Source organism: Eumetopias jubatus, unplaced genomic scaffold (genome assembly GCF_037043125.1).
Source record: "Eumetopias jubatus isolate StellerSeaLion01/CBP00866 unplaced genomic scaffold, mEumJub1_p1.0 scaffold_2, whole genome shotgun sequence".
Taxonomy (NCBI): Eukaryota; Metazoa; Chordata; class Mammalia; order Carnivora; family Otariidae; genus Eumetopias; species Eumetopias jubatus.
In genome coordinates, this window is record NW_028274808.1 from 166,233,790 (window position 1) to 166,259,965 (window position 26,176).

The 26,176-nt window shown below is 36.2% G+C and overlaps 1 pseudogene; it reads left to right on the forward strand.

The window, feature by feature from the left end:
* The first annotated feature begins 2,083 nt into the window (after positions 1 to 2,083).
* The window catches only part of LOC148164923 (DNA mismatch repair protein Msh6 pseudogene), a 123,991-nt pseudogene continuing 99,898 nt past the window's right edge, over positions 2,084 to 26,176 (forward strand).

Genomic DNA, 26,176 nt, shown 5'->3' on the forward strand with positions numbered 1-26,176 from the left:
GGAAAGGGAAGAGGAAGAAGAACAGTGTATTTATATTTATATTTTCCATTCAGTACATCCTCTCTGCTTAAATAGATCTTGCCTTCCTGGTGGGTGTTTGCATTGGTTCTTAAAGTTCAGCCTCCTGGGGCTGGCATTAATGACTCTCCCATAAGCCCTATTTTCCTAAGGCAAGGGACAGAGGACTTCAATGAAACATTAGCATCTGAATAGGTCAGGAGTCCTGATATTTAGTGTGCCAAAGATTTGTAATATTTATTCATTTAATTATAAATCAAAAGTGTCTGGGCTTTTATCAGCACTTGAAGTTCACATATAATGCAAAGTTTCCTCTCAAGTTAAATCAGAGAGCTATCATATGTGTTATTCAAGCAGTAAAGATATATGTGTATATATATATATATGTGTGTGTATATATATATATACACACACATATATCTTTCTGTTTATATGTCTCTCTATATATATCTTTTTATGGGAACGTAATGAAGAACTCATAACTTTGCTCTGTAGAGGTCAAATCTGATTTTATAGAGTGATTGCCCACATATAACCTCCTTTTTCTGCCATAAATTTATGCCAAAATCCTGTTGTCCCTGAGTGTATGACCTATCATTCTGTCTATATGCCTTTTACAAGCCTCTCTGCTCCTTTCACAAGCAGTCACATTTTAAGGTGATTGTCACCTGCAGTCCCTAGGTACTGAATTGAAACATGTCAGAGACAGCAAGAAGAGAGATTCATTTCTCTCTGGGTATCACTGCTTTATTGTCGTCACTCCTGAGGGCTATGAGGCCTTTTCTTTGTCATATTTTGTGGCATGTGAAATCTGCAATGAGGAAACATAAATAAGAAATATGAAAGACCTAATTTGCAAAAGAAAGGGGGGGAGAGATAAATTAAGCGAGGATTAAATGATATGGCCCATTGCATTTATTTACGATAAATATCTGCAGAAAACTTATTACATGCTAGATACTTTAATGTGTGTACCTTGAGGTAAAACTTGGCACTTGGCACCTTGGGCAATGTGAGTAAAAAGGAAAATATACTTTAGACTCTACTCTCTTCCTATGTATAATTTGGGGCATTATGCTTAACCTCTAGGAATCTTTCTCTCAAACCTATCACTTGGAAAATATTGGCATTTGGCCTGCTTACCTCACAAGACAGTTGGATGATTCAAACAAGATGATACTTATGAGAATGTCACTAGAACCTGGGGACTTTAATGAGGACAAGAAAGCTTCATAAATGTTTGTATAACTGAAGAGACTAAAATGGAATATGAATTTAAAGAAGTCAGAACAGTGTGAGGGTTAAGACCACAGATTCTAGGTTTAAAATCTGGGATTGCATTGGCTGTGTAACCTTGAACAATTTATTTAGCTTGCTTCATTCAGCTTCTTCAATCTGTAAAATTGGACTAGTATCGTGTCTAGTTCATAGTAATAGTATGAGGAGTATATCAGTTAGCTCTTGCTGCAAAACAAATTAAATTTAGCGGCTGGAATCAGCTGGGTGATTTCTCTGGCTGCTTTTGCTTGAGTCATTCATGCAGCTATAAGCACCCGGTGATTTCCCCGAGGATATCTGATGGAAGAACTTCACTCAGTTATGTGGCAGGTGGGTGTAGTCATTGACTGTCCAACTCTCCACAGGGTTGCTTACACTCAAGGAGGCTGGTGTGGATCCCTCTACCTGGCAATCTCAGGGCCACAAGAGAGCAAGAACAGAAGCTGAGAGACTTCTTCAGCCCCACCTCACAACCCACAAAATGTCACTTCTGCTCATTTTACCCTGTCAAAACAAATCACAAGGGCAACGCCTTGAAGAGGAGACTTGGGAGGTGTGGCGAGGTCACATTACAAAAAGGTGTGCAAACACAGATGGGAGGAATCGTCGCTATATTTTGCAATCTTCCACGGGATTAAATGAGATCATATTTGCAAAGCGCTTAGAGCAGAGCTTAGAACATAGCACTACATAAACGTTCATTGAATAAATCATTAATACATTTTATTGGAGAAGAAACAACAGCTACACTTCCATATGAAATAAGTCTATAAAGAGTGCCGTGTGCATGCTGACACAAAGGATGAGTATAGATGAGCTAGAGAGCTCTTCTATTTTTGATGAACAGAAAAACGTAACAGAGAAAATGACATTTGAGTGTGGCCTTGAAAGAAAGGTAAAAAATAAATTGGCAAACCAGGATATGTGCAGAATCCTCCCTCCCCTAAGCTAGAACCTCAGAGTTATTTTGCCATCTTTAGCAATATGCCCACATCATTCCTCCTCCATCCTTTCTAAAGGTAAAATATCAGATTTTAGAGGAGAAGCAATCATGTAAGTTAATAAGGTGGCTTTGACTGAGAAGTTTCAGATGTCCCTGCTCACTCTTTTCTAATGTAGAATAAATTGCTCCAATCCCCTTGGGCTGTTTTTCATTTTAGTCATTTTTTTTCCAACTTCAGCAGGTGAGGAATATAATAATAACTAATATTTATTGAACATTTGCCAGACACTGTTCTAAGTCCTCAAATCTATTAATTAATCATCACTCCAGCTCTATGAGGTCAGCACTTATCCCTCGATGGGAAAATTGAAGCACAGAGAGGTTAAGTAACTTGTCTCAAGTCACACACTTAATATATGTCAGTGACATGATTCAACCACAGGCAGTCTGGCCCCAGTGCTTATGACCTTGTCAGTGCCAGGATGGACTGTCTCTTTGCTGGCATCCCAGATCATTCATAATATAATAGATTCTAAGGCTGCATGTTTTCAGTTTGTTTTTTTTTTTAAAACAAAATGAAATTTCTAAATACCACCTGAGCCTGAAAATCTATAAGAACTCTATACCAATGAGTCACATAGTATGGAACTACAGAGTATTACAGCTGGAAGATATCATAAAGCTCATCATCTGATGTGACTGCCACTTTTTATAGTTAAGGAAGTGAGTAATGTTTTATTTATGATACATTGTGAACTATAGACATTGACTAAATGCCAAAGAATGTTCCTGTCTTTGCACATGTCCCTGTGCGAACTTAGAATCAGGGCATCTAGAAGCTGGAAGGGATTCGATGATTGCATTTTGTTCACTTTTTATAGACCACCTAGATAATTTCAAATTCTAATGCTTTGCTATGAAGCTCAATTTCCCTAGCTCGATTTTTTTTCTGATTCTAAAAATAATAAAAATCACTTAAATTTGCATGCTAATGAACAATATAAATACATAAAAGTGCATAAATGCAAGAGAAAAAGCCCATTTAAGATAAGATTACACATAATCCCTCTGTCTGGAGCTCAGAGCTGCTAACACAATGGTCTATCTTATCCTGTCTTCTGTCTGAATTTTTTTAAACAAAATAGCCCTTAGACTAAGATCCTTTTTTTTTTTTTAAATTTTAACCACTGCTAATGTTTTCAAGTCATTAAGTATTTTGACGATGAAATTTATAATAGCTTCATAGTGATGGGGGTTTGGAATATAAGGTGAGGCTCGGTGGGGTGAGGTCCGGAGCCGACGACCAAGAAGGAATTCTTGAGACGTCTTTGGTGCAAAATGGTGGTTTATTAAAAACATTGGGACGGGACGCACGGGCAGAAAGAGCTCCGGCACCGGGGTTGTGAAGGGTGGCTGATCATTTACTATGGGGTTGGGAGAGTTAAGGAAAAGGGAGGTTTTCCAAAGAACTTTCATATGCTAAAGAGGACCTACCAGAAACCGGAGGCCTTGCTATTGTCAAGTTAAGGTTGTTTTTCCTTCTAGCAAGGCATTAACATTAAGATAGCTGGTAGCTTCTGGAGGAACATTACACTCTGCCTACTTCAAGTATCTGTCAATGGGCTGCAGGTTATAAGGACATTTAATTGTATCTACATTTCCTTCTGGAAGCGAAGTTATTGATAGAAATGCTTTGTTTTTGTAGATTGCGAAGACGTTTATAAACTGAGGGAGACTCCTGTCTCCTATAAGTTTTTGGAGGATTTTGATCCCTGTGAGTTTCAACTATTTGTTTTCCCTTTCCTTAGCTTTAGGGCAGCCAGGAGTGCATGAGGAATGTCACATATATCCCATCTGGGAGGGGGTGTTGTGGGGTGTCAGCTTCTGCTTTGTCCCCAGCTTGCCTTCTGTTCCTTCATCAATCATATTTCACTTTATGGCTATAACATGATCATGTACTGTTTTCCATTTAATGACTCAGCTTCCTATATATTTTCCATGATCCTGGCTTGGGTGTGATGTCCTACTTCCCTTTACGCTTTTAATGCCAATACAGATGTCACAATCTGTATTAAATCTCAAGTTTTGATGCCGCTCAGGGCACCTTAATTGAGCCTCCAGAAATCAGAAAAGGAAAGATTATAAAGCTTCAGAAACAAACAAGAGACAAGCAAGAGGTGGTATTTTGCATTTCAGCCTAGAGGTGAAATGATCTTTTAGGATGTAAATTCTTGGTCAAAATGAGGTTTTTTGTTTTTTGTTTTTTAATATGAAAGCTTATCGAGATCTCTGTGCATTTGTCATGTCAAATAAAGTAAAGCTAACAAAATATTAAATATACCTAAACTTGGATTTCAAAACTTCTTCACAGATTCACTCACTCTGTATTCTACTCAGGCTTTCTAGGAGAGAAATTACATCCTTATATGAACTCGTCATTATTTTCTTACTACATAATTAAATTTATTTTTTTCTTTCTTTTGTTAATGCTGTTTGGAAATTATAGTGCTTAGGCATTATATCAGAGTGTCACTTGTAAAGTAGCATTCTCCAAATGCCCATTTATAAATTGCCTTCTATTTGCCATATTTCAGAGCATGATGCCCTGTGGATTTCTGAATTCTTCCTCTAGGAAATCATCCACAATGATTAGAAACACAATGTTTTGTTTACTTGATGGCTCTAGGGGAGGGACCATTCTTTGCAGTTGGAGACAGCCTTTAGGTCCGTGCCCTGTGGCCCCTTCCATAATCCCTCCTACAACCTCGTTGCTTAACTTCTTCAAGGCCAGCCAGAGAGCACCTTTGTGTTTGAGGAAGGCATGCATTTTCTGCTGAAGGACTTACCTTCAAAACCCTGAAAAGTCTCTTTTGATTAACTTGAAGGCACTGATTAGAGTCCTTAATTACATTTTAAAAATCCCTTCACTTTGACCATGTGAATTGAAATATCCCATCCAATTCAAAATCCCACCCCCACAAAGGAAGTGGGTTATATAAGGGTAGGAGGTCAGTGGGAGCCATATAGAATTTTAACTGCAACAGCATCCTTCTCAACCCTCTCCTAGCTTCAGGCATCTTTGACCTTGACTAAAAATCAGACCTAAATTTGATCTGCGGTTGCTGTTGACATATTTCTGTGGCATATGGTAAAAGCACACGCACATGATTTTGAATAAACCCTAGGTTTAAACCTTGCCTTCATGATTTTTTGGCTACTAGGATAAGTTATTTAACCTGTCTAAGCCTCATATTTCTTCTCTAAAAATTTCTTCCGTGGGCTTGGGAGGACTAAATACGATCATGCATGTAAGACACCAAATTAGTATCTGCTATACAGCAAAAACTCCAGGAATTTTAGCAATTGTTAACAGTTAAAGCATATTATCATTATGCTTTTACTTTGTCACAGTGACTACATCACTTATTAGTTTGTGACGATAGTACTTACTTTACAAGGTAATCTTAAAGGACAAGGATTGGGTACTTATCTGTTATTTTGTTCTGCTTATATATACTTTTGACTGCGAGAATCAATACTTTCTTTAAATCAAACTTAAAATATTAACCAACTAAATCAGTGGTTTTCAAACTGTTTTATTTCTACAAACACATAACTCATGACATTGACAAATGAGACATATTTTCCTGGGTATACCTAGGATTATACACAATTCTGGATACGGTAGTTGTAACTTCAATATTTTTTCTCCTATCTGAATTTGCACAAAGCAAATCTGTGACTGTGTGATTATTCTAGGGCTATATTGAATCAATGCTAATTAATGCAAGAAATAGTAAAATAATAAAATACCAGTGACACTTCTCACAAGTGATCTGAAGATATCCTTGTGGTGGGGGTCTGCTGAGCTCAGATATCAATTTTGGTGAACAAAATGTTTTAATATGTGATCTTTTGCTTCGAATTAATGAGGATTTACTTTATGTATGGTTTAGAACTAAAGGCTACCCAAAGGCTAAATGCCCCAGCAGGGAGGAATAGTCCCTAAATTCATTCGTTATCTGTTTACATTTTAATCAGGAGTAAGGCTCTTTGCTTTTATCACAAGTGTGAATTAAGGGAGAATTGTTCATTTAGGCTGAGTTTGGCTTCCTACTGTGAAATGTAAGATTTGTGAAATTCCAGAAGAGTTTCCTGTATTATTAAACCAATGAGCCAAGGAGAATCCATTCCCTAAACAATTAGCTTTCTTAAATGAAGTATAGAAAGGCAATCCATGAATCCATTACTTGTTCTTCCTGGGTGCAGACATTAACTGGCATTAAGGTTCTTTGAGTTGTGACATATGAGATGTGATCCCAAAGGAGGAGGGCGATTGTTACTAGTCACCCAGGAAATCAATCACAGCCTTTTACAGTGACACCCACATGTTCGTTTCTCGTTATGGGGGAACACGTTTTACCTTAAGAGTAGAAAAAACTGTGGACTCAGTAGTGGTTCCCCTCTTGACAATTTATACCTTCCATTTGGAGTTCTCCATTATCAGTATCTTTTATTAGCCGTGGTTTGAGATATTTTACAGGAATATCCAGATGCCACACAAATGAAAACTGGCAAACTCTCAAATAGTGTGATTCTATTTCAATGACTATAAATCATAACCTTCAGCTACAATCCCAGTTCATTCTGTTGTTTGTGCCTTGCTGCAGGTGTTAAAACTAGCGAACCTGCTTTCAGGTTCCATTTATGGCCTCATAAATGGCCAGATGAATTAATTTGAGTAAAGCAAGTGGAAGACTTTCATTACTTTAAACTTAGTGACAGGTAAAAAAAAAAATTATAAAATGTTCAATGTAATATTGGTAAGTATTGCATGAAACACAGGATTGAAAGTCCTAAGTGAAAATACTGTATCTGTCACTTCCTTGGAGCTTGACTTTTAAATCACTTAACATCTATGAGGCTTATCATACAGAATTGGGGTAGGAGTCTTATCAGAGCATTAATGTTATAAGATGAAAGAACTTTTCAAAGTTTCTGGCATGTCAAAATGCATAAGGGAAAAGTGGGGAAGTTGTCAAGCATATAGATTCTGGAATCAGACTATTTGGATTCAAGACCCAGCTCTTGCACTTACTAGGGATATGATCTTGATCACAAAGCCTTGACCTTTGTTCCTCAGTTTTCTTAGTTATGAAATGGGAACAATAATAATAACTATGTTAAAACTAAATAAGTTAATATACAGCAATCACTCAAAACAATGTCTAGGACACTTTAATAACTACATACATGCTCGCTATTAATATTAATATTGTTATTTTTATCATTGTTAGATAAAGCTTTTCAAAATAGTTTTTCCATAAACCAATCAAATACTAAGTCATAATAATGGAATTCTGGTTTTTATTTTTATTTCTTGTGTGATACCTCATAGTGCCTGGCTCTTCTTGACCAATTTAGCCCTGGGAAATTTATTCAAGTCTGGGAAAATTATTCAAAGGAGAAAATACTCCATATCTTCACATCACTTAAAATTGCCCCTTCTCTCATATTTTTAGTCACCCCAATTATTCCTTATGAAATAATAAACTCCAAATCAAATGAAAAAGCATTTAAGAAACTTTTAATGTGATGTGGGAAACAAAGGCAAAAGAAAAGTTAAATTTCCTTACTACCTACAGCCCACTGACAAGTCCTTGAAACAGGCAGAGGGACATTCTTCTAGGAACTCAGCTGCTGCCAGAAATGGCCAGCAATCCCTGTACCGATGGATGAAAGATGACTCCTAACTTTGCCGCGAAAGAGAGGAGAAGGCAAGGGGGTCAATGCTCAGAGACGAAGACCCTTTGCTCGTCTTTGCTCCCACTTTTATTGGTCCTTCAGGAGAATCACAAATCCTTATCACCATTTCTCAAGCACATGATGTGTGACAAAGGGTCTTACTGAAACTGAGAGGATTTATGGGAAAGAAAAGATATACTAATCTGTGTGTTCTACTTAACATAGCCTAAGGTACAATGCACACATCTCTTAGATCACAGGGCGCTGTTTGGGCTAAGAGAGCTTCGGGGAAGGCAACTCCCCATCTGCATTCCTACAGCAGAGTGATCATGCAGGCTTCAGCATTCCTAAGGCCCATGCCCTTCTCCAAAACCTTCCCTCGTCCTCCAGCGGCCTCCATGTTACATTTTAGCAAACCAGGTATTATTATTACCAAGCTGCCTCGATGTCAATAGAGCAAAAGGCAATCTTAGCCCAACCCCCAGGATCCTGTGAGTCTACTTTAACATATAAAAATTCCTTTGGAAACTTCCTTCCTTTCCATCCCCCAAGCACGTGACCTACTGATATACATCTGAAGGGTCTCATGACTAAGGTTTTATTAGACAACAATAAATGACCTTTTCCTAACAAGAGCTAGCCCCCTCAAGGTCTTGGAAACCTTGCTTCTAAAATTCCTTAGAGGTTACGCTATCCCGAACCCCCTCCCAACATGAACGTACATAATGGGCCACTCTTCATGACCCCAGTGCTTCTCTTTCTGCCCATCGGTCCTGTCCCTTCGCTTTCATAAAACCACCCTCCTTTTGGACCAGAGACTTCTCAAGAATTCTTTCTTGGCCATCAACTTCAAACTCTGACATCTTTCCTACGTCATAATGTACATATTTGCAAACACATATGTGCACTCTACACATGCTGTGTGCTGAGACTTTGACAGATATTATCTTGTTTAATTATCTGTTTGTATTGTAATCCTATAACAATCCTATGAAGTAGTAGTATTTTTAGGATATAGGACACAGAAAACAAAACACAACAGTAGTGCAGAGTTTAACGACTTTCTCAAAGTCACACCATAGGATGAATATTTGAAGCACATGTGCCAGAATCCTCATAGCTGGTGTGCACTGAGAAGGTTGTCTTGCTTGTTTATGATTAGAGTCGATTGTGATTGGTTGCTAGGTGCCCAGGCCTGGTTGGCTTTTGTCTACGTTGTACCCACTGTTAGTTGTTTCTATAGCCACACTGCTCTTAGTCAGTGAACAGCACTGCTAAACCTTTTTTTGAGTGCCTGGTGTTGGCTCCTGAGGGGTTTTCAATAATCATCTGCCTATTTCTCTTTAAGTTCTAAAAGATTTCTGTTCTGGGATTTTGGAGGAATCAGCCGTTCTCATCTTATTTTTCAGGAGTGAGAATGAAGGACTCCCCAGAATTCTGTATCTAAATTCTTTGAACTGGTAGCCAAAGTATGAAGAGAAATGTCAGAGGCAAAAGAGTGGGGCAAATTAGCTCCAGGATCATTTATCATCTACATGACATTACAAACCTGTCATGACCTGAATTCCGTAATAGAGATTCCCCGGCAGGCAGGCTTGGAAATGATTATAATTTACTTACAGTGTAGGTGTCTAATTTCCAGAAGTGCCCAATAAATCAATTGTTGGCAAACACAGAATATTTAAAAATCCCAGTTTCTCACCTTGATTTTTTACAAAAATAAATAATTTGAATTAAACTCTTTTCCAAGAATAGTATGTAGTTGAGAATCAAGGATTCAAAGCAAAATAAAACCCAACAATAATCTATTTGAAGTCTCCTAAGTGGCCTTTTAAAAAAACCAGTTGATAAACAAATACAACAGCAATTTTTTTGTGTGTGCTCTCAGGCATTTATTCAGCTTTCAGTGGCCTGGCAAAATCAAAAAGTCCAAGGCCCAAGAGATGAATAATCAAGATGACATTTTCAATTCAGCATTTTTGCAGCTAATTTCTTTTAAAAAAACAGCAGAGATAAGAGCATAAATATAACTAGGTATAATTTGAATGGCTTTTAGCCTTCCATGCATTGTAGTCTAAGTTTGTTCTAGGTCTAAGTCACAAGTCAGACATCCTTTGGAGAACTAGCTAACAGATTCTGTTTTAACAATATTCTATATGTTGGAGCAGGCTATCGGTGAATGTGAAAATGTCCCAGGACCTGAATGGTGAGTGAATGTCCAAACCTAGTGCATTTCATTTATCAATCTACCCTTTCCTGCTTTCTCCCCTCTCTCCAACCAGTAGACACTCATTCACAGTATCTATAGCTTAATTCAGAGTCAACTGTATTTTAGATTTATGAATTCAAATATGAATTAGTTATGGTTATGGGCTGAACTGTGTCTTTCTTTCCTTCCATCTCAAATTTGTATGTTGAAGTCCTAATTCCCTGTACCTCAGAATGTGGCCACATTTGGAGACAAGATCTTAACAGAGGTGATTAAGCTAAAATGAGGCAGGTAACTGTTGTCCTAACTCAAGTAGACTTCTTATCTACCGATAAGAACGGCAGACTATTATCTTTATAGGAAGAGGCAATTTGGATATAGGCATGGACAGAAAGAAGATGATATAAAGACACAGGGAGAAGATAGCATCCAAAAGCCAGAGAGCAGCCTGGAACAGATCCTTCTTCCAGAGTCTCCAGAAGAAGCTAGTTCTGCTGACACCTTAGTCTTGGACTTCTAGCCTACAGAACTGAAAGAAAAGAAATTTCTGTTGTTTAAGTCACATACTATGTGATATGTTGTTATGGCAGCCCTAGGAAACTAATTCAGTAGCTTAGTCTTATACATTTCTTAATCTTTATACATCTTGGAAAAGAGAAATTTGGAATGCATCTTTAATCTCATCTAAATTAAAATTCATCTTTAATATGTAGCACATATGAAATCTAAAGTTATAAAATTAAATTGAAAACCAACATTGTCAATTTTAGAGTCCAGTTGCACAGTGTATCAGGTAATGATGAGTGCTTCATAGAGAAGTAGAACAGGAAAGTGGAATAGGAAATGTTTGGGGGTTGGTTGTAATTTTAAATCCAGAGTAGGAAAGTCTTCACTGAGAAGGTAACTTGAAGAAGGTGAGACACAAGCCATACAGAAATCTGAGGGAAGAGTGTTTTCAGAAGAATGAGCCCCAAGAGCACGATGGAGTGTACATAGCTTACTAAAGTGTCCAGTGTAGATCTGAAGAAGAATTGTACATATAATAGTAGTAAAGCATGGGGAAAGAGACTTAATAAGGTAAAGAATCATTTGAAAGCCTTATAATTTATTGCAAAAATTATGAATTTAACTCTGTAATGTGATATCCCACTAAAGAGTTATAAACAGAAGAGAATCACAATTGCATTTATATGTTAATGAGATCAGTCATTCTCACTGCATATTTGAAAATAGACTTAAAGGGACAGGAGTGGCAACAGAGACCCGCTGAGGGATGAATGAAGCTAGGACTAGGGAAGTAGCAAAAACTGTGTTGATAAATAGTCACATTCTGAATACGTTTTGAAGGACCCAACAGTATTTTACGATGTGTGGGGAAGACAGGAGTCAAAAGTGACTATTGGTTTTGACCTGAGAAATTAAAGTGATGGAGTTGCCATTGCTGAGGGTGGGTAATACTGGGGATGGGTAGATTCAGGAGGATATTCAAGAGTTCAATTATGTTGAGGAGAATATAATAAGAAAATAAAAATTATGAACCTAAAGTTCAAACAACAGAATGGATTAAAGGAGAAGTCAGCATGTATGCAATATTTAAAGCCCCAAAGCTGATGAGGTTATCTAAAGAGTCAATGAAGAGAGAAAATGGAGGGGTTCCAAGGATGAGTTTGGGGATACAACAAAATTTCCAAGCCACCCTGAAGAGTTGGAATGAGTAAAGGAGACTGGTGTGGAATGGATAATAGCTAAGAGGAGAAATGAGAAAAGGAATGGCTTGGTTGGGAAATGAGGCAAGTCTGTCAAGGAGGTTTGATGCTCAAATGTATAAAATGCTGAGATGTGTCCCTTTCATGATGAATTTTGTTAAGAGGTGTTCTTATCTCCATAACACTTCCATATACACAAAATCCAGATTGTGGACATTTGTTTGTTTATTTGTCCCTTTATTTATTTAGAATTGCAACATTTATTCATTCATTTAGAATGGCAGTGTAAACTATGTCATCTAAATTTTCTCTGCTATTATCCACCCCAAACCAAAACACTCTGGTTGTTGAGTGAGGCACTCTGAAGAAGGATTTCGTTTACCTATTGCTACATAATAGCCACAAAATCTCAATGGCATTCTCATTTAGGTCATTTATGCTTCATGTGGGGGTTGGCTGATCCAGGCACGTTCCAACGGAGATGATCGTGAAAGGACAATATAATTTTATAATTTATGTGTCTTTCACCCTCCTTGAACTTGTGGATCCAACCACAGCATATTCTCTTGGTGATAGCAGAGACACAAGAGAGTCAATCCAACCATCACACAATTTTTTAAACCTCTCCCTGTGTTACATATAATAACATCCACTGGTTAAAGCAAGTCACATGGCCATGACCAAGTTCAGAATCAATACGTGGGAAAAGGCGAGAAAAGAGAATCCATATTTTGAACAATAATTTAATCAATGACAAGCACACAATAGTAGCCAGGGAAAAGTTTTCTAGATGAACCAATAATTTTTTTAAAATTCTGTTGCAGACAATATTTACAATTCTAAGAAGAGTAAAAACATAACAAGAAAAGAGAAAAACAGAATAATTTTAGAATTGGGTAAATGCATATAATTAAAAAATATTGGTTATAGGCATTTCATTATTAGTAAGTTGCTCTGGCCACACTTAAAGATGAAAGGAACTCAGCTCCACTTTTCAGGAAAAGGAATGGCAAAGAATTTTAGCACATAGTTAAAAACCACCACAGTCAATAATAATCACAATAAAAGAATTACACCATTTACCTGCAAAATTATCATATTTTAAATGTTGCTTTTCTCGATGTTAGGAACTGTGTCTCTTTCTTGACCATATTTGCCAATAACACGTCTATTGGGGAAATGACTACTGTAATGTATATAATAATTTCCTTTTCTGAAGCTCAGTTAAAGACAATAGTTCTCTGAATAGCTGCGGGTTGTCTTGGTTATTCACTTCAGTGATTAATTAGAAATTGTCTCAAATTAATATGTTTAGGAAAGAAGCACTTTTTAATTTGTTTTCAAGTGGTAGAGCATTTAATCCATACAAACAAAAAAAGTGCAATATCTTCAGGTAGAGGCTGAACTATGTATTCTGTCTCACATTAATTGTTTCTGTGAGTGAGATGTGCCTGAGGGATCTGGCAGTCTTAAAACCTTCTTCTTTTTTTTTTTTAAGATTTTATTTATTTATTTGACAGAGAGAGACACAGCGATAGAGGGAACACAAGCAGGGGGAGTGGGAGAGGGAGAAGCAGGCTTCCCACGGAACAGGGAGCCGATACGGGACTCGATCCCAGGACCCTGGGATCATGACCTGAGCCGAAGGCAGATGCTTAACGACTGAGCCACCCAGGCGCCCCTTGAAAGCTTCTTTTTTTTATTTCTCTCGCAAGGTCTCCTGAATTTCCTTCTTTTGGCCATCCTCATCTTCTGTCAGGTCCTCTTTGGTTGTGTGTGGTCCTCAATCGCACTCAGTTTCACTTTTCATTTTATCCCTGGGCCATTTTCCAGGGCTAGTTTGGCTGCAACTGGACTGGTCTGTAAGTAAAAAGAAAAAGAGATATGAAAGAAAATCCAAAACATAACTAATACTTACATTTTTATATCTTAAAATTAATTAGGAAATTCAGAGTTGTAATCAATAGCCACTTAATTTTCTCTCTAATTAATTATTTGGTAATGTAATCAAGACAGACCCAATTACTTTAAGCAATTAAGAAGGAACTTTTCCCAGGTTACTAAATAGATTGCAATAAAAATAGAAAATAAAATCCGTGTACCCTGTTAGCAGTTTATTTTTATGCATTTCAGTGGAATTTATGTAATATAAAGTAATGTTAAAATAAGAGCATTGATTTTATGCAGAAAGAGAACCAATTAAGTGTAATACCTAATTTTTCCTGGTATAATTTATGGAAATAGTTAATCCATGATTAAAAAAGAAAATGTTAAAAAGAAAAAAATCAATTTTACTGAGTTTCCAAATTCTTTGGAGAATCACATCTCCTATGCTCCATCCACAGTGGTTTTTGTACCCTTGCTTTTGTGTGACGAGCCATTATATTCCTTCAGAAATTTTCTCAAACATTGATCACATTATATGAACTGAGCTATGAAATACTTGTTTCTCTCAGACCCCCCTTTAATCAATATGCACCTTCTCCTATAATCAGGAAAGGGAAACAGCATTCTTCTTATTACCTGCTACCATGTTGTCTTTCAATAAATAACCCCTCCCTCCATCCCCCTGACCCATCCCCCTCTAGTTCATGCCATAATTTGTCCTTCCTCTATGAAGGACATAAGTAAAATAATTAATTCATCATTTTCTCAAAAGTGTCACTCCTTCAACTTTGAACTCAATAGTCTCTATCTCTCCCCTATTTCTGCTGCCCAGTTCTTAAATAAATTATTCTCAAACTATAGTATATATTAAGAACTTGATGAAAATAATTCAGAAGGAGGGCACCTGGGTGGCTCAGTCGTTGAGCGTCTGTCTTCTGCTCAGGTCATGATCCCAGGGTCCTGGGATCGAGCCCCGCATCGGGCTCCCTGCTCAGCGGGGAATCTGCTTCTCCCTCTCCCACTCCCCCTGCTTGTGTTCCCTCTCTCGCTGTCTCTCTCTCTCTCTCTGTCAAATAAATAAATAAAATCTTTAAAAAGATAATAATTCAGAAGGTATGGGTAGGGACACAGATATCTGTCTCTTTTTTTAAAAACATCCAAGGTGCTGTTTTGTGTACAGATTACCTATGTAAAGCACTCCATGTCAAAAATCTCATGCTTTGAATCCTGTATCTATTCCAATAAACTCCCACTCTCCTGTCAATCCTATTTCTTCCTTCCACATAGCCTCTTTTCAACTTCGCCATGACTTCAAGCCTTCTATCCATGCTCTGTTTCCTCTAATTCTTACCCTGTCTCCCACATGCATATTTTGGTTTCACTAACATCCATGGACGCTAGCTGCTCACCTAAACACACCTGGATCATCACTGAATGATGACTGTAGTGGTATCTTAGAAACTTTTACTTACCAGAACTTTACTCTTGTTTTTTTCTTGCCAAGCTACACTTTTGAGTTATTTTCTTGTCTTTTATGGAAAAAATAGCATTTTTTTCTCATTATGATATTGTAAATTTTCATAATAAAATGTGAAAAATACATAACATGATATTTTGAAAAATTGTTTATCTCAGTAATAAATTTTTTAAAGATTTATTTGTTTATTTTAGAGGGAGAGAGAGAGAGAGAGAGCAGGAGGGGCAGAGGGAGAGAGAGAGAAAATCCTCAAACCGATTCCCCACTGAGTGCAGAGCCCAGCATGGAGCTCCATTCCCATGACCCCGAGATCATGACCTGAGCCAAAATCAAGAGTTGGATGCCTAACTGACTAAGCCACCTAGGTGCCCCAATCTCAGTAATATGTTTTATTACTAACTTTCTTTAAACATTTTTGTTTCCTGTCAGGACTCAGCAAGCCTTCCTAGACACAAGAACTGCTGGTTCCTTGATCTTGAATTTCCCAGTCTCCAGAAGTATGAGAAATAGTGTTTGATATTTAAGCCACCCTGTCTATGTTGTTGTTGTTGTTGTTGTTATAGCAGCCTAAGCTAATACACACACTGTTGATGTGCAGTTTTGGTAACATGCATAAGATCTTAAAAATCTACATGCACTTTCACCCAGCAGTTTCCTATCTGAGAATTTATCCTACCAGCCAGTGGTGGTCAGAGTCATACATCTCAGATGACTGGGTCCACTAAGCAATTGTGTCATATGTCTTCATTTGACCCACTGAAGCTACATAGCAACCTTTTCATGAATCTTTGCCTACTTTTGGATTCATGGCCTTAGCAGTTTTCAAACTTTGCTCTCCTCCAACCTGCAGTCCCAATCACGTTTCCTCATTCTCCTTTCTAACTTTACCATGAAAACCAAGTCAATCCAATGTACCCTGTGCCACACTGTCTAAAATCTCTTAAACTTCTGCCTCTATCTTTGGAAATTTGCTGTTTCTATTTCCTATTGACCCTATTGAACTTGAACTATTACTCTTCATAAATTTGTGTTTTCTCCAAAATTCCTAGCAGAAAACATAGGGGAAAAGCTTCTTGATGCTTGGCCTTTGGCAATGATTTCTTGACTATGACACCAAAAACACAGACAGCAAAAGCAAAAATAGGCAAATAGAAATGAAAAAGGTCCTTGGGGCGCCTGGGTGGCTCAGTCATTAAGCATCTGCCTTCGGCTCAGGTCAAGATCCCAGGGTCCTGGAATGGTGCCCCGCATCGGCTCCCTGCTCAGTGGGGAGCCTGCTTCTCCTTCTCCCTCTCCCACTCTGCCTGCTTGTGTTCCCTCTCTTGCTGTCTTTTTGTCAGATAAATAAATAAATAAAATCTTAAAAAAAAAAAGGAAAAGAAAAAGGTCCTTATTTCAATTTTGTGGCTATTTTAAAAAATAGTATATTATATAATAAATATATAATAGAGTTACCAAATTTTACAACTTACCAAAATGGACACAAAATGAAAAGAAAATAAGGTTTTTAAACTATTAAAGAATGTAAAATTGCATTAAGAATTTCCCACAATGAAAACTTCAGTTTTATGTCACATCAACAGCCCATTCAGTCAGCTAACAAATGTCAATCTTATACAAATTCTTTCAGATAATTAAAAACACTGAAAAACTTCCCAACTCACTTTATGAAGCCTGCGTAAACTTGATATGTGATATGTTACAAAAAAGGAAAATTATGAACCAAATTCACCCTTTAACACTGAAGCAAAAATCATAAATGTGGAAATGTGTAAAAAGTATAATGTACTTTAGGGGTGCCTGGGTGGCTCAGTCGTTAAGCGTCTGCCTTCGGCTCAGGTCATTATCCTAGGGTCCTGGGATCGAGCCCTGCATCGGGCTCCCTGCTCAGCGGGAAGCCTGCTTCTCCCTCTCCCACTCTCCCTGCTTGTGCTCTCTCTCTCGCTGTGTGTCTCTCTCTGTCAAATAAATAAATAAAATCTTAAAAAAAAAAAAGTATAATGTACTTTGTTAAAAATTGTATATTACTGAAATACAAAGTTGGTTCAATATTATAAAATAAATTACCCATTTGAAGATAAAAGGAAAAAATTATAAAATTATTTTAATACATACAGAAAAACAGTTAATAAAATTAATTATCCATTTAAGATATTAGTAAATGTCAATTCTCAAATTAGTAGATTCAATGCAATCCCAACAAAATCTTTAGTATTTTATGTAGAACTGACTTAACAAGAATAACAACAACAACAAAAACCCTAAAATTGTCATGGGAATGCAAAGGGTCGATAGCTCAGACACTCTTGATGATCAAGGTTGGAGGATTTGCTATTCTAGAAAGCAAGATGCATTATAAAGCTACAATAATTAGTCAAGTTTAGAATTGGTGTAAAGATAACAAATGGACCAATAGAACAAAATAAAAGACCCAGAAACAATTACATACCTATGTGGACAATTGGTTTAAAACAAAACTAGCACTTCAAGACAGCATGAAAAAAGATTGCTTTTATTTTATTTTGTTTTTCTTTTCTTTTATTATTTTTTCTTCCACGTTTTTATTTAAATTCCAGTTAGTTAACATACAGTGTAATATTAGTTTCAGGTGTAGGATTTAGTGATTCATCACTTACATACAACAACCAGTGCTCATCACAAATGCCCTCCTTAATCCCCATCACCTATTTAATCCGTTCCCCCACCCACCTCCCCTCCAGCAACCCTCAGTTTCTTGTTTATAGTTAAGAGTCTGTTTTATGGTCTGCCTCTCTCTTTTTTCTCCCTCATGTTCATCTGTTTTGTTTCTTAAATTCCACATATGAATGAAATCCGTTGGTATTTGTCTTTCCCTGACTGATTTACAGCATAATACTCTCTAGCTCCATCCACATCATTGCAAATGGCAAGATGTCATTTTTTTTTTAATGGTTCAGTAATATTTCATTGTATATCTATGTCACATCTTTATCCATTCATCCATTGATGGATATTTGGGCTCTTTCCATCATTTGACCCTTGTTGATAATGTTGCTATAAACATCAGGGTGCATGTATCCCCTTCAATCTGTATTTTTGTATCCTTTGGGTAAATACCTAGTAGTGCAATTGCTGGGTCATTGGGTAGTTCTATTTTTAACTTTTTGAGGAACCTCCATAATGTTTTCCAGAATGACTGCAGCAGTTTGCATTCTTACCAACAGTGTAAGAGGGTACCCCTTTCTCCTCGGCAACATTTATTGTTTCCTACGTTGTTAATTTTAGCCCTTCTGACAGGTGTGAGGTGATAGGTCATTGTAGTTTTGATTTGTAATTCCCTGATGATGAGTGATGTTGAGCATCTTTCACATGTCTCTTAGCCATCTGTATGTCTTCTTTGGAAAAATGTCTATTCATGTCTTCTGCCCATTTCTTAACTGGATTATTTGTTTTTTGGGTGTTGAGTTTGATAAGTTCTTTTTGGATTTTGGATACAATACTAACCCTTTTACAGATATGTCATTTGCAAATATCTTCTCCCATTTTGTAGGCTGCCTTTTAGTTTTGTTGATTTTTTTTCCTTTGCTATGTAGAAGTTTTTATCTTGATGAAGTCCCAATAGTTTATTTTTGCTTTTATTTCCCTTCTCAGGAGACATATCTGGTAAGAAGTTGCTATGGCTGATGTCAAAGAGGTTCCTGCCTGTGTTCTCCTCTGGGATTTTGATGGTTTCCTGTCTCACATTTAGGTCTTTTGTACATTTTGTATTTAGTTTTGTGTATGGTGTAAGAAAGTGGTCCAGTTTCATTCTTCTGAAGGTTGCTGTCCAGTTTTCCCAGCACCATTTGTTGAGGAGACTGTCTTCTTTCCATTGGATATTCTATCCTACATTGTTGAAGATTAGTTGACCAAATAGTTGTCGGTCCATTTCTGGATTTTCTATTCTGTTCCACTGATCTACGTGTCTGTTTTCGTGCAAGTACTATACTGTCTTGATCATAATAGCTTCGTATATACCTTCAAGTCCAGAATTGTGATGTCTTCAGCTTTGCTTTTCTTTTTCAAGATTGCTTTGGCTATTTGGGGCCTTTTGTGGTTCCACATGAATTTTAGGATTGTTTGTTCTAGCTCTGTGAAAATTGCTAGTAGTATTTTGTTTTAAAGATTTAATTATTTATTTATTTTTAGAGAGAGTGAGAGAGAGAGGAAGAGCAGGGGGAGGGGGAAAGGGAAAGGGAGAGAATCTGAAGCTGACTCCCACCTGAGCACGGAGCTTGAGGCAGGGCTCCTTCTGAGGATCCTGAGATCATGACCTGAGCTGAAACCAAGAGTTGGACACTCAACCAACTGAGCCACCCAGGTACCCCTTGATGGTGGTATTTTGATAGGGATTGCATTAAATGTGTAGATTGCTTAGTATAGACATTTTAACAGTATTTGTTCTTCCAATCCATGAACCTGGAATGTTTTCCCATTTCTTTGTGTCATCTTCAATTTCTTCCATAAGTGTTTTATAATTTTTGGATTACAGATCTTTTACTGATTGCTTGTTAAATAATTGATGCTAGATCAATTAGGGATCCACATGGGGAAAAATGAAACTTGATTTTTATCTCATAAGATACATAGATCACATATCTGCTTTGCAGGAGTTTGTGCTGTGCAACTTTGCTTTTATGAAAGGCCTACATTAATACCTGTTTTCCTGACAGAAATGCAAAGAGGATTTTTGCTTTTATGAAAAATGATGAAGGGGTCCCTGGGTGACTCGGTCAGGTGAACATTTGCCTTCAGCTCAGAGTCCTGGGATCAGCCAGGCATCAGGCTCCCTGCTCAGCAGGGAGTCTGCTTCTCCCTGTGACCCTCCCTCCTCTCATGGTCTCTCTCTCTCTCTCAAATAAATAAATAAATTTAAAAAAAAAAACTGTGAAAAGCAAAAATAGCATTTAGCATTTGTTTTTGCGGTGAGCGTTTATATACACAGTGTGCCCTGGGCAGTGAGTGGGACCCCACCAAACTCCTTCCCTGGGAACTACACCAAACCTCTCAACATTAAGCTGCAATAGCTTTGACCTGTGTGGTGAACATCTATGCTTTATCTTGATTTACTTTGTTTATCCATCCACACGATGTGTCCTAAAGTATTAGAAAAGCCTAAGAGAGTTTATTTTTGGGGGTCAGGGAACAATAGAAAAAAATTCCATATAAATTAATGGTAATTGCTTCTTTGATTTATGCCATTTCACCTTGCAAAGGGTTTCATGGGAATGCTCTACTTTTGGATAGAAGGGGAAACTTACAGATCAATTCTAGGTGCAATGATTCCTGAATGTGAGTTGTAAGATGAAGAAACTAAAACTTCATTTCTATAACATATATTTCAAGACTAATAAGATGTTTTGAACATGGCTCGTAATAGAATGTATGATAATCAATACACGATAGGTATATTGTCTCAAAATGTTTGCTCATTTTGCAATGAAAGAGATGGTATTTACCAATTGAATTGAAAGTACTTTTTGATTGGGTCTGGAGTGATCATTAATCAGTCATCTCTTTAGCAACCATTTCTTTCTCCTTACCTCTTTTTAGAAAAGAAGTCATTGGAAAATCCACATCTCTTAAAACATTTCTCTTTTCCTGTTTGACAGTCATGTAATATGTATGGGTGTTTGCCCACCTCCAGCTCCATGGGTACACACAGAGTAATGTGAACAAATTGGCACAATCACCATCCTTGTTGCTAAATCATGGTTTCAAGGATGAGCAACAACCCAAGCATAAGCCAACTACCAGGTAATATTTGATCTGGTCATGATTATTGGTTTATGTTAGTCCAATCAGAGTGAAACTGAGAACTTACTTGATAGTTGTGGAAAGCAACACCATTGCTACATAAGTGTAAATGAGGAAATCTATAACTATAGTCTGTAATATCTGTTGGAAAACATTTTGCATTGAAGGAAGCCAACTTCAGGAAGAAGCCAACATAAAAAAGATAATCTAGCCGGGAGAATTACTGAGAATTTGGTTACTTTTCTCGTTAAAACAAGAAAAACTAACATCCAAGTTTTTCAGCTCAGTTCTGTAGATCTCCACATTTTCCCTCAGCTCTCACTTCTCCCCCACCTTATATCCTCCGCCAAACCTCACTAAAGTGTGTTTCCTTCTATTTAGTTCAATATTTCTTTCCTGGGAAACTCAAACATCGGCTTTCTCTTTTCACAATGAGGACACCTTTTCCCTTGAGGCCCTGGCTTGGCTAAGGTAAAGTTACTGCAGCATCTTTGCTAGTCCAGTGGAAGAAAGCCAGAGGAAGCTGGTTATTTGCAGAGCTGGTTTAGAATTTCACAAAGCACAGCATAGAGGACTGGGAAGGTCACTTATAAAGTCATTTGGGGTTCCTGAGATCTAGAAGATCTAAATAACTTGCTTCAGATCACACAGTGATGAAAAATAAAGAAAACATCATAAAAATTAGTGATTTGGGCTTAATAAAAACTCTCAGTTACTTTGGCGATATTCAAAAGTTATAGCCTTTATCATGCCTTCCAGAATTCAAATAGTACAGGTAAATCTTTTCATTTGCAATAAGAACAACAAGAATAATACTCTGCTATATAGATATTTCCATCTTCCATTTTCTCTTAGATTCCAAGAATAAGCCATGCCTTTGGAACTGATACTACTCACTCTAGACAGGATTTAAAAGAAAACATCTTTCAAAAATAGACTTGTTCATTCTCAGATTTAAAAAGGACTTTAGAAAGTTGATTGCAAGAAAATGTTGAGAAAAATTAGACCAGTTCTAGGCCCTTCCGGAATCATGCCTCTACAGCATCCTGCTGAGGACTATCATTTATAGGGGAACTTTCCCTTTTATATGCAAGTTGCTAACCTTAAACATTCAAGGTCTCTGTTTTTTGTATTCCTTCACTTACTTGATTTTTAAAACAAATTATGAGGTTGTTGGAAGCATGTTTTTATTGTTGTTTGTTTTTTTGTTTACTTTCACAGGCAAGGACACTAAATTTCCAAAATCACCCATCTAACAAGTGAGACAACCTAGGTTTTAGATCCAGATATTGCTGCTTTAGGATCAGAATTTTGCACCTATATTGAATTTCCTCTAAATTTAGGGCAGACACATAATTAAATAAAGATACAGAATAGATAATAGGTATCCTCAAGACAAATGAAAGTGACATTTGTGTTATCTCTAGTAATGAAGAATGCAATTCCCCTATTCTGTTCTATTGTGGCAAGGTCTAATCTACTAAAATTACCATTCGTTCAGACAATAAAAATTTGAAATTATTTTGTTGTGTAAAAACTACTCTAGGATCAATGCAAAAAGAAAAGTCAAGCTTCATTTCATAATGGAAAATATTCATAATCAAACTAATTTCTCTTCCTCAAATTCAGTGGGGCTCTTATAGTAGGTTGCTTCTCTGGAAAAGGTTTAGTTGGTTTTCCAGGCTATAAAAGAATGAGCAAAACTTTTTCCAAAACCACTATTGGCTAGATGGTTTTATTTTCTTTCAGAGACCTTTGAGAAAGAAATGGTATGAGGAACTATCCGTTGAATTGGATTTTTGGAGTGTATATAAATGAAAACATTCAATATGCTCTAATATTTCATCATTGGGAATGGACTACCCAAGGTGATTTCATCAACATTTATTGGTTATCTTTTATGTTTAATGGTTTGTGTTTGTTCCTGAAAGGCTTTAGGTTGTGAATATACAAAAGCATATCACATAGATTTCTGATACTCAAAATATTTATAAATTTGCTGGAAACTCTCTTTCTTTTTCTTTCTACCATTTCCCAAAGTATAGCAGAGAGACTATTTCCATTATTTCTAATTAAAAGAGACATTCAGTAAAAAAAATTCCTACTGAGTATCTCCTATGTGCCAGACACCATTCAAGATTATGGAATATAGCAGCAAACAACACTTTAAAACATTCCACAGTCCTGAAACTTATATTCTTATAATAAGAGAAACTTAAAAGTATGGGGAATAATGACCAGAGATAAATTTATGCCAAACAGGTGACAAAGGATGATTAATTAATAACCATTCAGAAAACAAACATTAACTGAGTATTAGACTTGAAATCAAATGAGCCAAACCCATTTTGGTTTGCCCCTTTTCTCCATATTAAACATTATCTTCTCTAGAAGAATGGTTCTGAAAACCTTTGCATAAGAGCTCATTTGCATAATGGCTTCTCTGTTCTTTTTTTTTTTAACATAGTAAATGGATTTAGAATAGTCCTATTATTCCCATCATCTGTTAGAAATCAGTCTCTGATTTGGAATGCATAGGAGAATTGTTTAAATCTTATGATATTTTGGTTTATACAATATTTGTGAACCTATGTTTCTGAGTCCAATTGGACCAAGGCAATGATTGGATTCAAACAAAAATCCACAAAGACAATGATAATAATAAACAGAATATGACAAGAAGCAGAACAACAAATATCTAAGATTCCTTAAATATATAATGTATTCCTTTAAGCCATCCAGGATTCTAACATATCTGGACTACCCAAAAAGTAGAAGATGGCCTTTGGTTGTTTTACCAGTGATCATCTGAATGACTGAAAACATTTGTTGTTGCAAAAGGATTCACACTTAGTTTGCTAGAATAAACTTTTCTTTATCATTTGAAACTGGATTAAATGTAAATGTTACTTTTATATTAAGTTCTATATCTTCCTGTGGCAAAAGAACATTTTATCAGAAGTTTTATTAGAGAAATGGTAGATTTCTTGGAAATCCAGTATCTCCTGTTCACTAGGGCTTTTTAAAAAAAATTTTAAAAACTTGCCTGGAAAATAAACTATTTTGGTGAGGCAACTGTTAACCACCTTTTGGGAAGGAAATAGCATTTCTGACAAAATGTGTAAATAATTTATGAGGGAAAATAATAGGACAGACTTTTTTTCTTGGAAAGTAGTAACTTAGCCATCCAGAGTCTAGTGACTTTTACTCAGACATTCTTTTCTTTTCCTATAAATTCTAACAATAATTTTTCTAATTATCAACTATATCAATAATTTTTAAAATTCTTTCCCCACAAATATTTCAACTAAGAAATAAATGTTCTTTTAATGAATGGTCTTGGGGTAACTGGATACTCACATGCAAAAGATAGAAGCTGGGCCCTTACCTCACACCATATGCAAAAATTAATTCAAACTTGATCATAGACCTAAATGTAAAAACTAAATTTATAAAACTCTTAGAAGAAACAGGCATCAATCTTTGTGACCTTGGTTTGGGCAATGGTTTCTTAGATATAACATCAAAAGTATAAGCAACCAAAGAAAAAATACTCAAAAAACCTTTGTGCTTCAAAGGACACCATTGAGAAAGATGGCCCCAAAATGGGAAGAAATGTTTTCAAAACAAATCTCTGATAAAGAACATGTATCAAAAATATATTAAGAATTCATACAACTTAACAATAAAAAGGCAAATAAGCCAATTAATAAATAGACAAAAATCTGCATAGGTATTTTTCCAAAGAAGATGCTAAGGGCAAACAAGGACACAAAAAGTTTGCTCAACATAGTTAGCCATCAGGGAATGCAAATCAAAACCACAATAAGATCCACTTCAGACTCACTAGGATTATAATAAAAAAGATGTGTAATGACAGTATTGAGGAAATCGAAAAATGGCAATCCTCATAAATCTCTTGTAGGAATACAGAATGGTGCAGCCGCTTAACAAAGGAATATGGCAATTTCTCAAAATGTTATAATAAGGTTGTCATATGACCCTGTGATTCTACTCCTAGGTATATATCCAAGAGAATTGAAAATTTGTGTACACACAAAAACTTGTGTGCAAAAATTTTCATATCCATATTATTCACAATAGCCCAAACGTAGAGACATCCAAATCTTCACTTACTGATTAATGTGTAAACAAAATGTAATATATCCTTGCAATGGAAACTTACTGAGCAACAAAAAGGATAGTACATGTTACAACCTAAATGAACCTTGAAAGCATTATACTAAGTGAAAGAAGCCAGTCACAAAAGACCACATATTGTATGATTCAATTTATATGAAATGTCTAGAATAAGCACGCCTATAGAGACATAAAATACCTTAGTGGTTGCCTAGAACTGGGTCTGGGGATGTGAGGACGAAGGGAAGGAAACAACTGCTAATGGTCACTGAGTTTCTTTTGAGGGTGATAAAAATATTCTGAAAACAGATAGTGGTGATGGTTGCACAACTTTGTGAAAATACTAAAAATTACCCAATAAGGATGAATTTTGTGGTACGTGACTTATATCTCAATAAATCTGTTAAAAATGAGAACTACTGGAATTGGCTTGTTAGAAGCCATTTACTTTGAAGAAAGATTATATTAAAAGTTTGAAATTAATTATAAACAAGTTATTTGTATTTTTTTAAACACTGGTCCAATATATAAGAAAAATGAGAGTAGTATTAATATCTTCGTCCAATTGCACTGAAGATTTGTTATTTGAAGGCAGCTCATTATCTTTCAGAAAAAGCAATACACAACATCTTTATAAACAGATAATGGAAAAATTTTTTTTCATAATTAATAAAAATCAACTCTTGCTAATTATTATTCATGAAATTTTTTTCCTCATCCCTCTGAAACCTAGATAGCTAATTAGAAACTAGGCTTTGCTGAAGTGACCCCTATTCATTACCAGTAAGTTTTGCTGCATTAAAAAAAAAAAAAAAGAACAGAGGCATTTTTTTAAGTAAATAGAAAGCGTTTCTCAATCCTTGTTCTTTTACCACCCTCAATTTGTATATCTCTAAAATCGCATATCTTAAAATAAATAAATAAATAGAATAAAATCTCATATCTTAAAGAAAGCAAAATCTGACAAGATGAAGTAATCTACTCTCTTATCTGCAAAC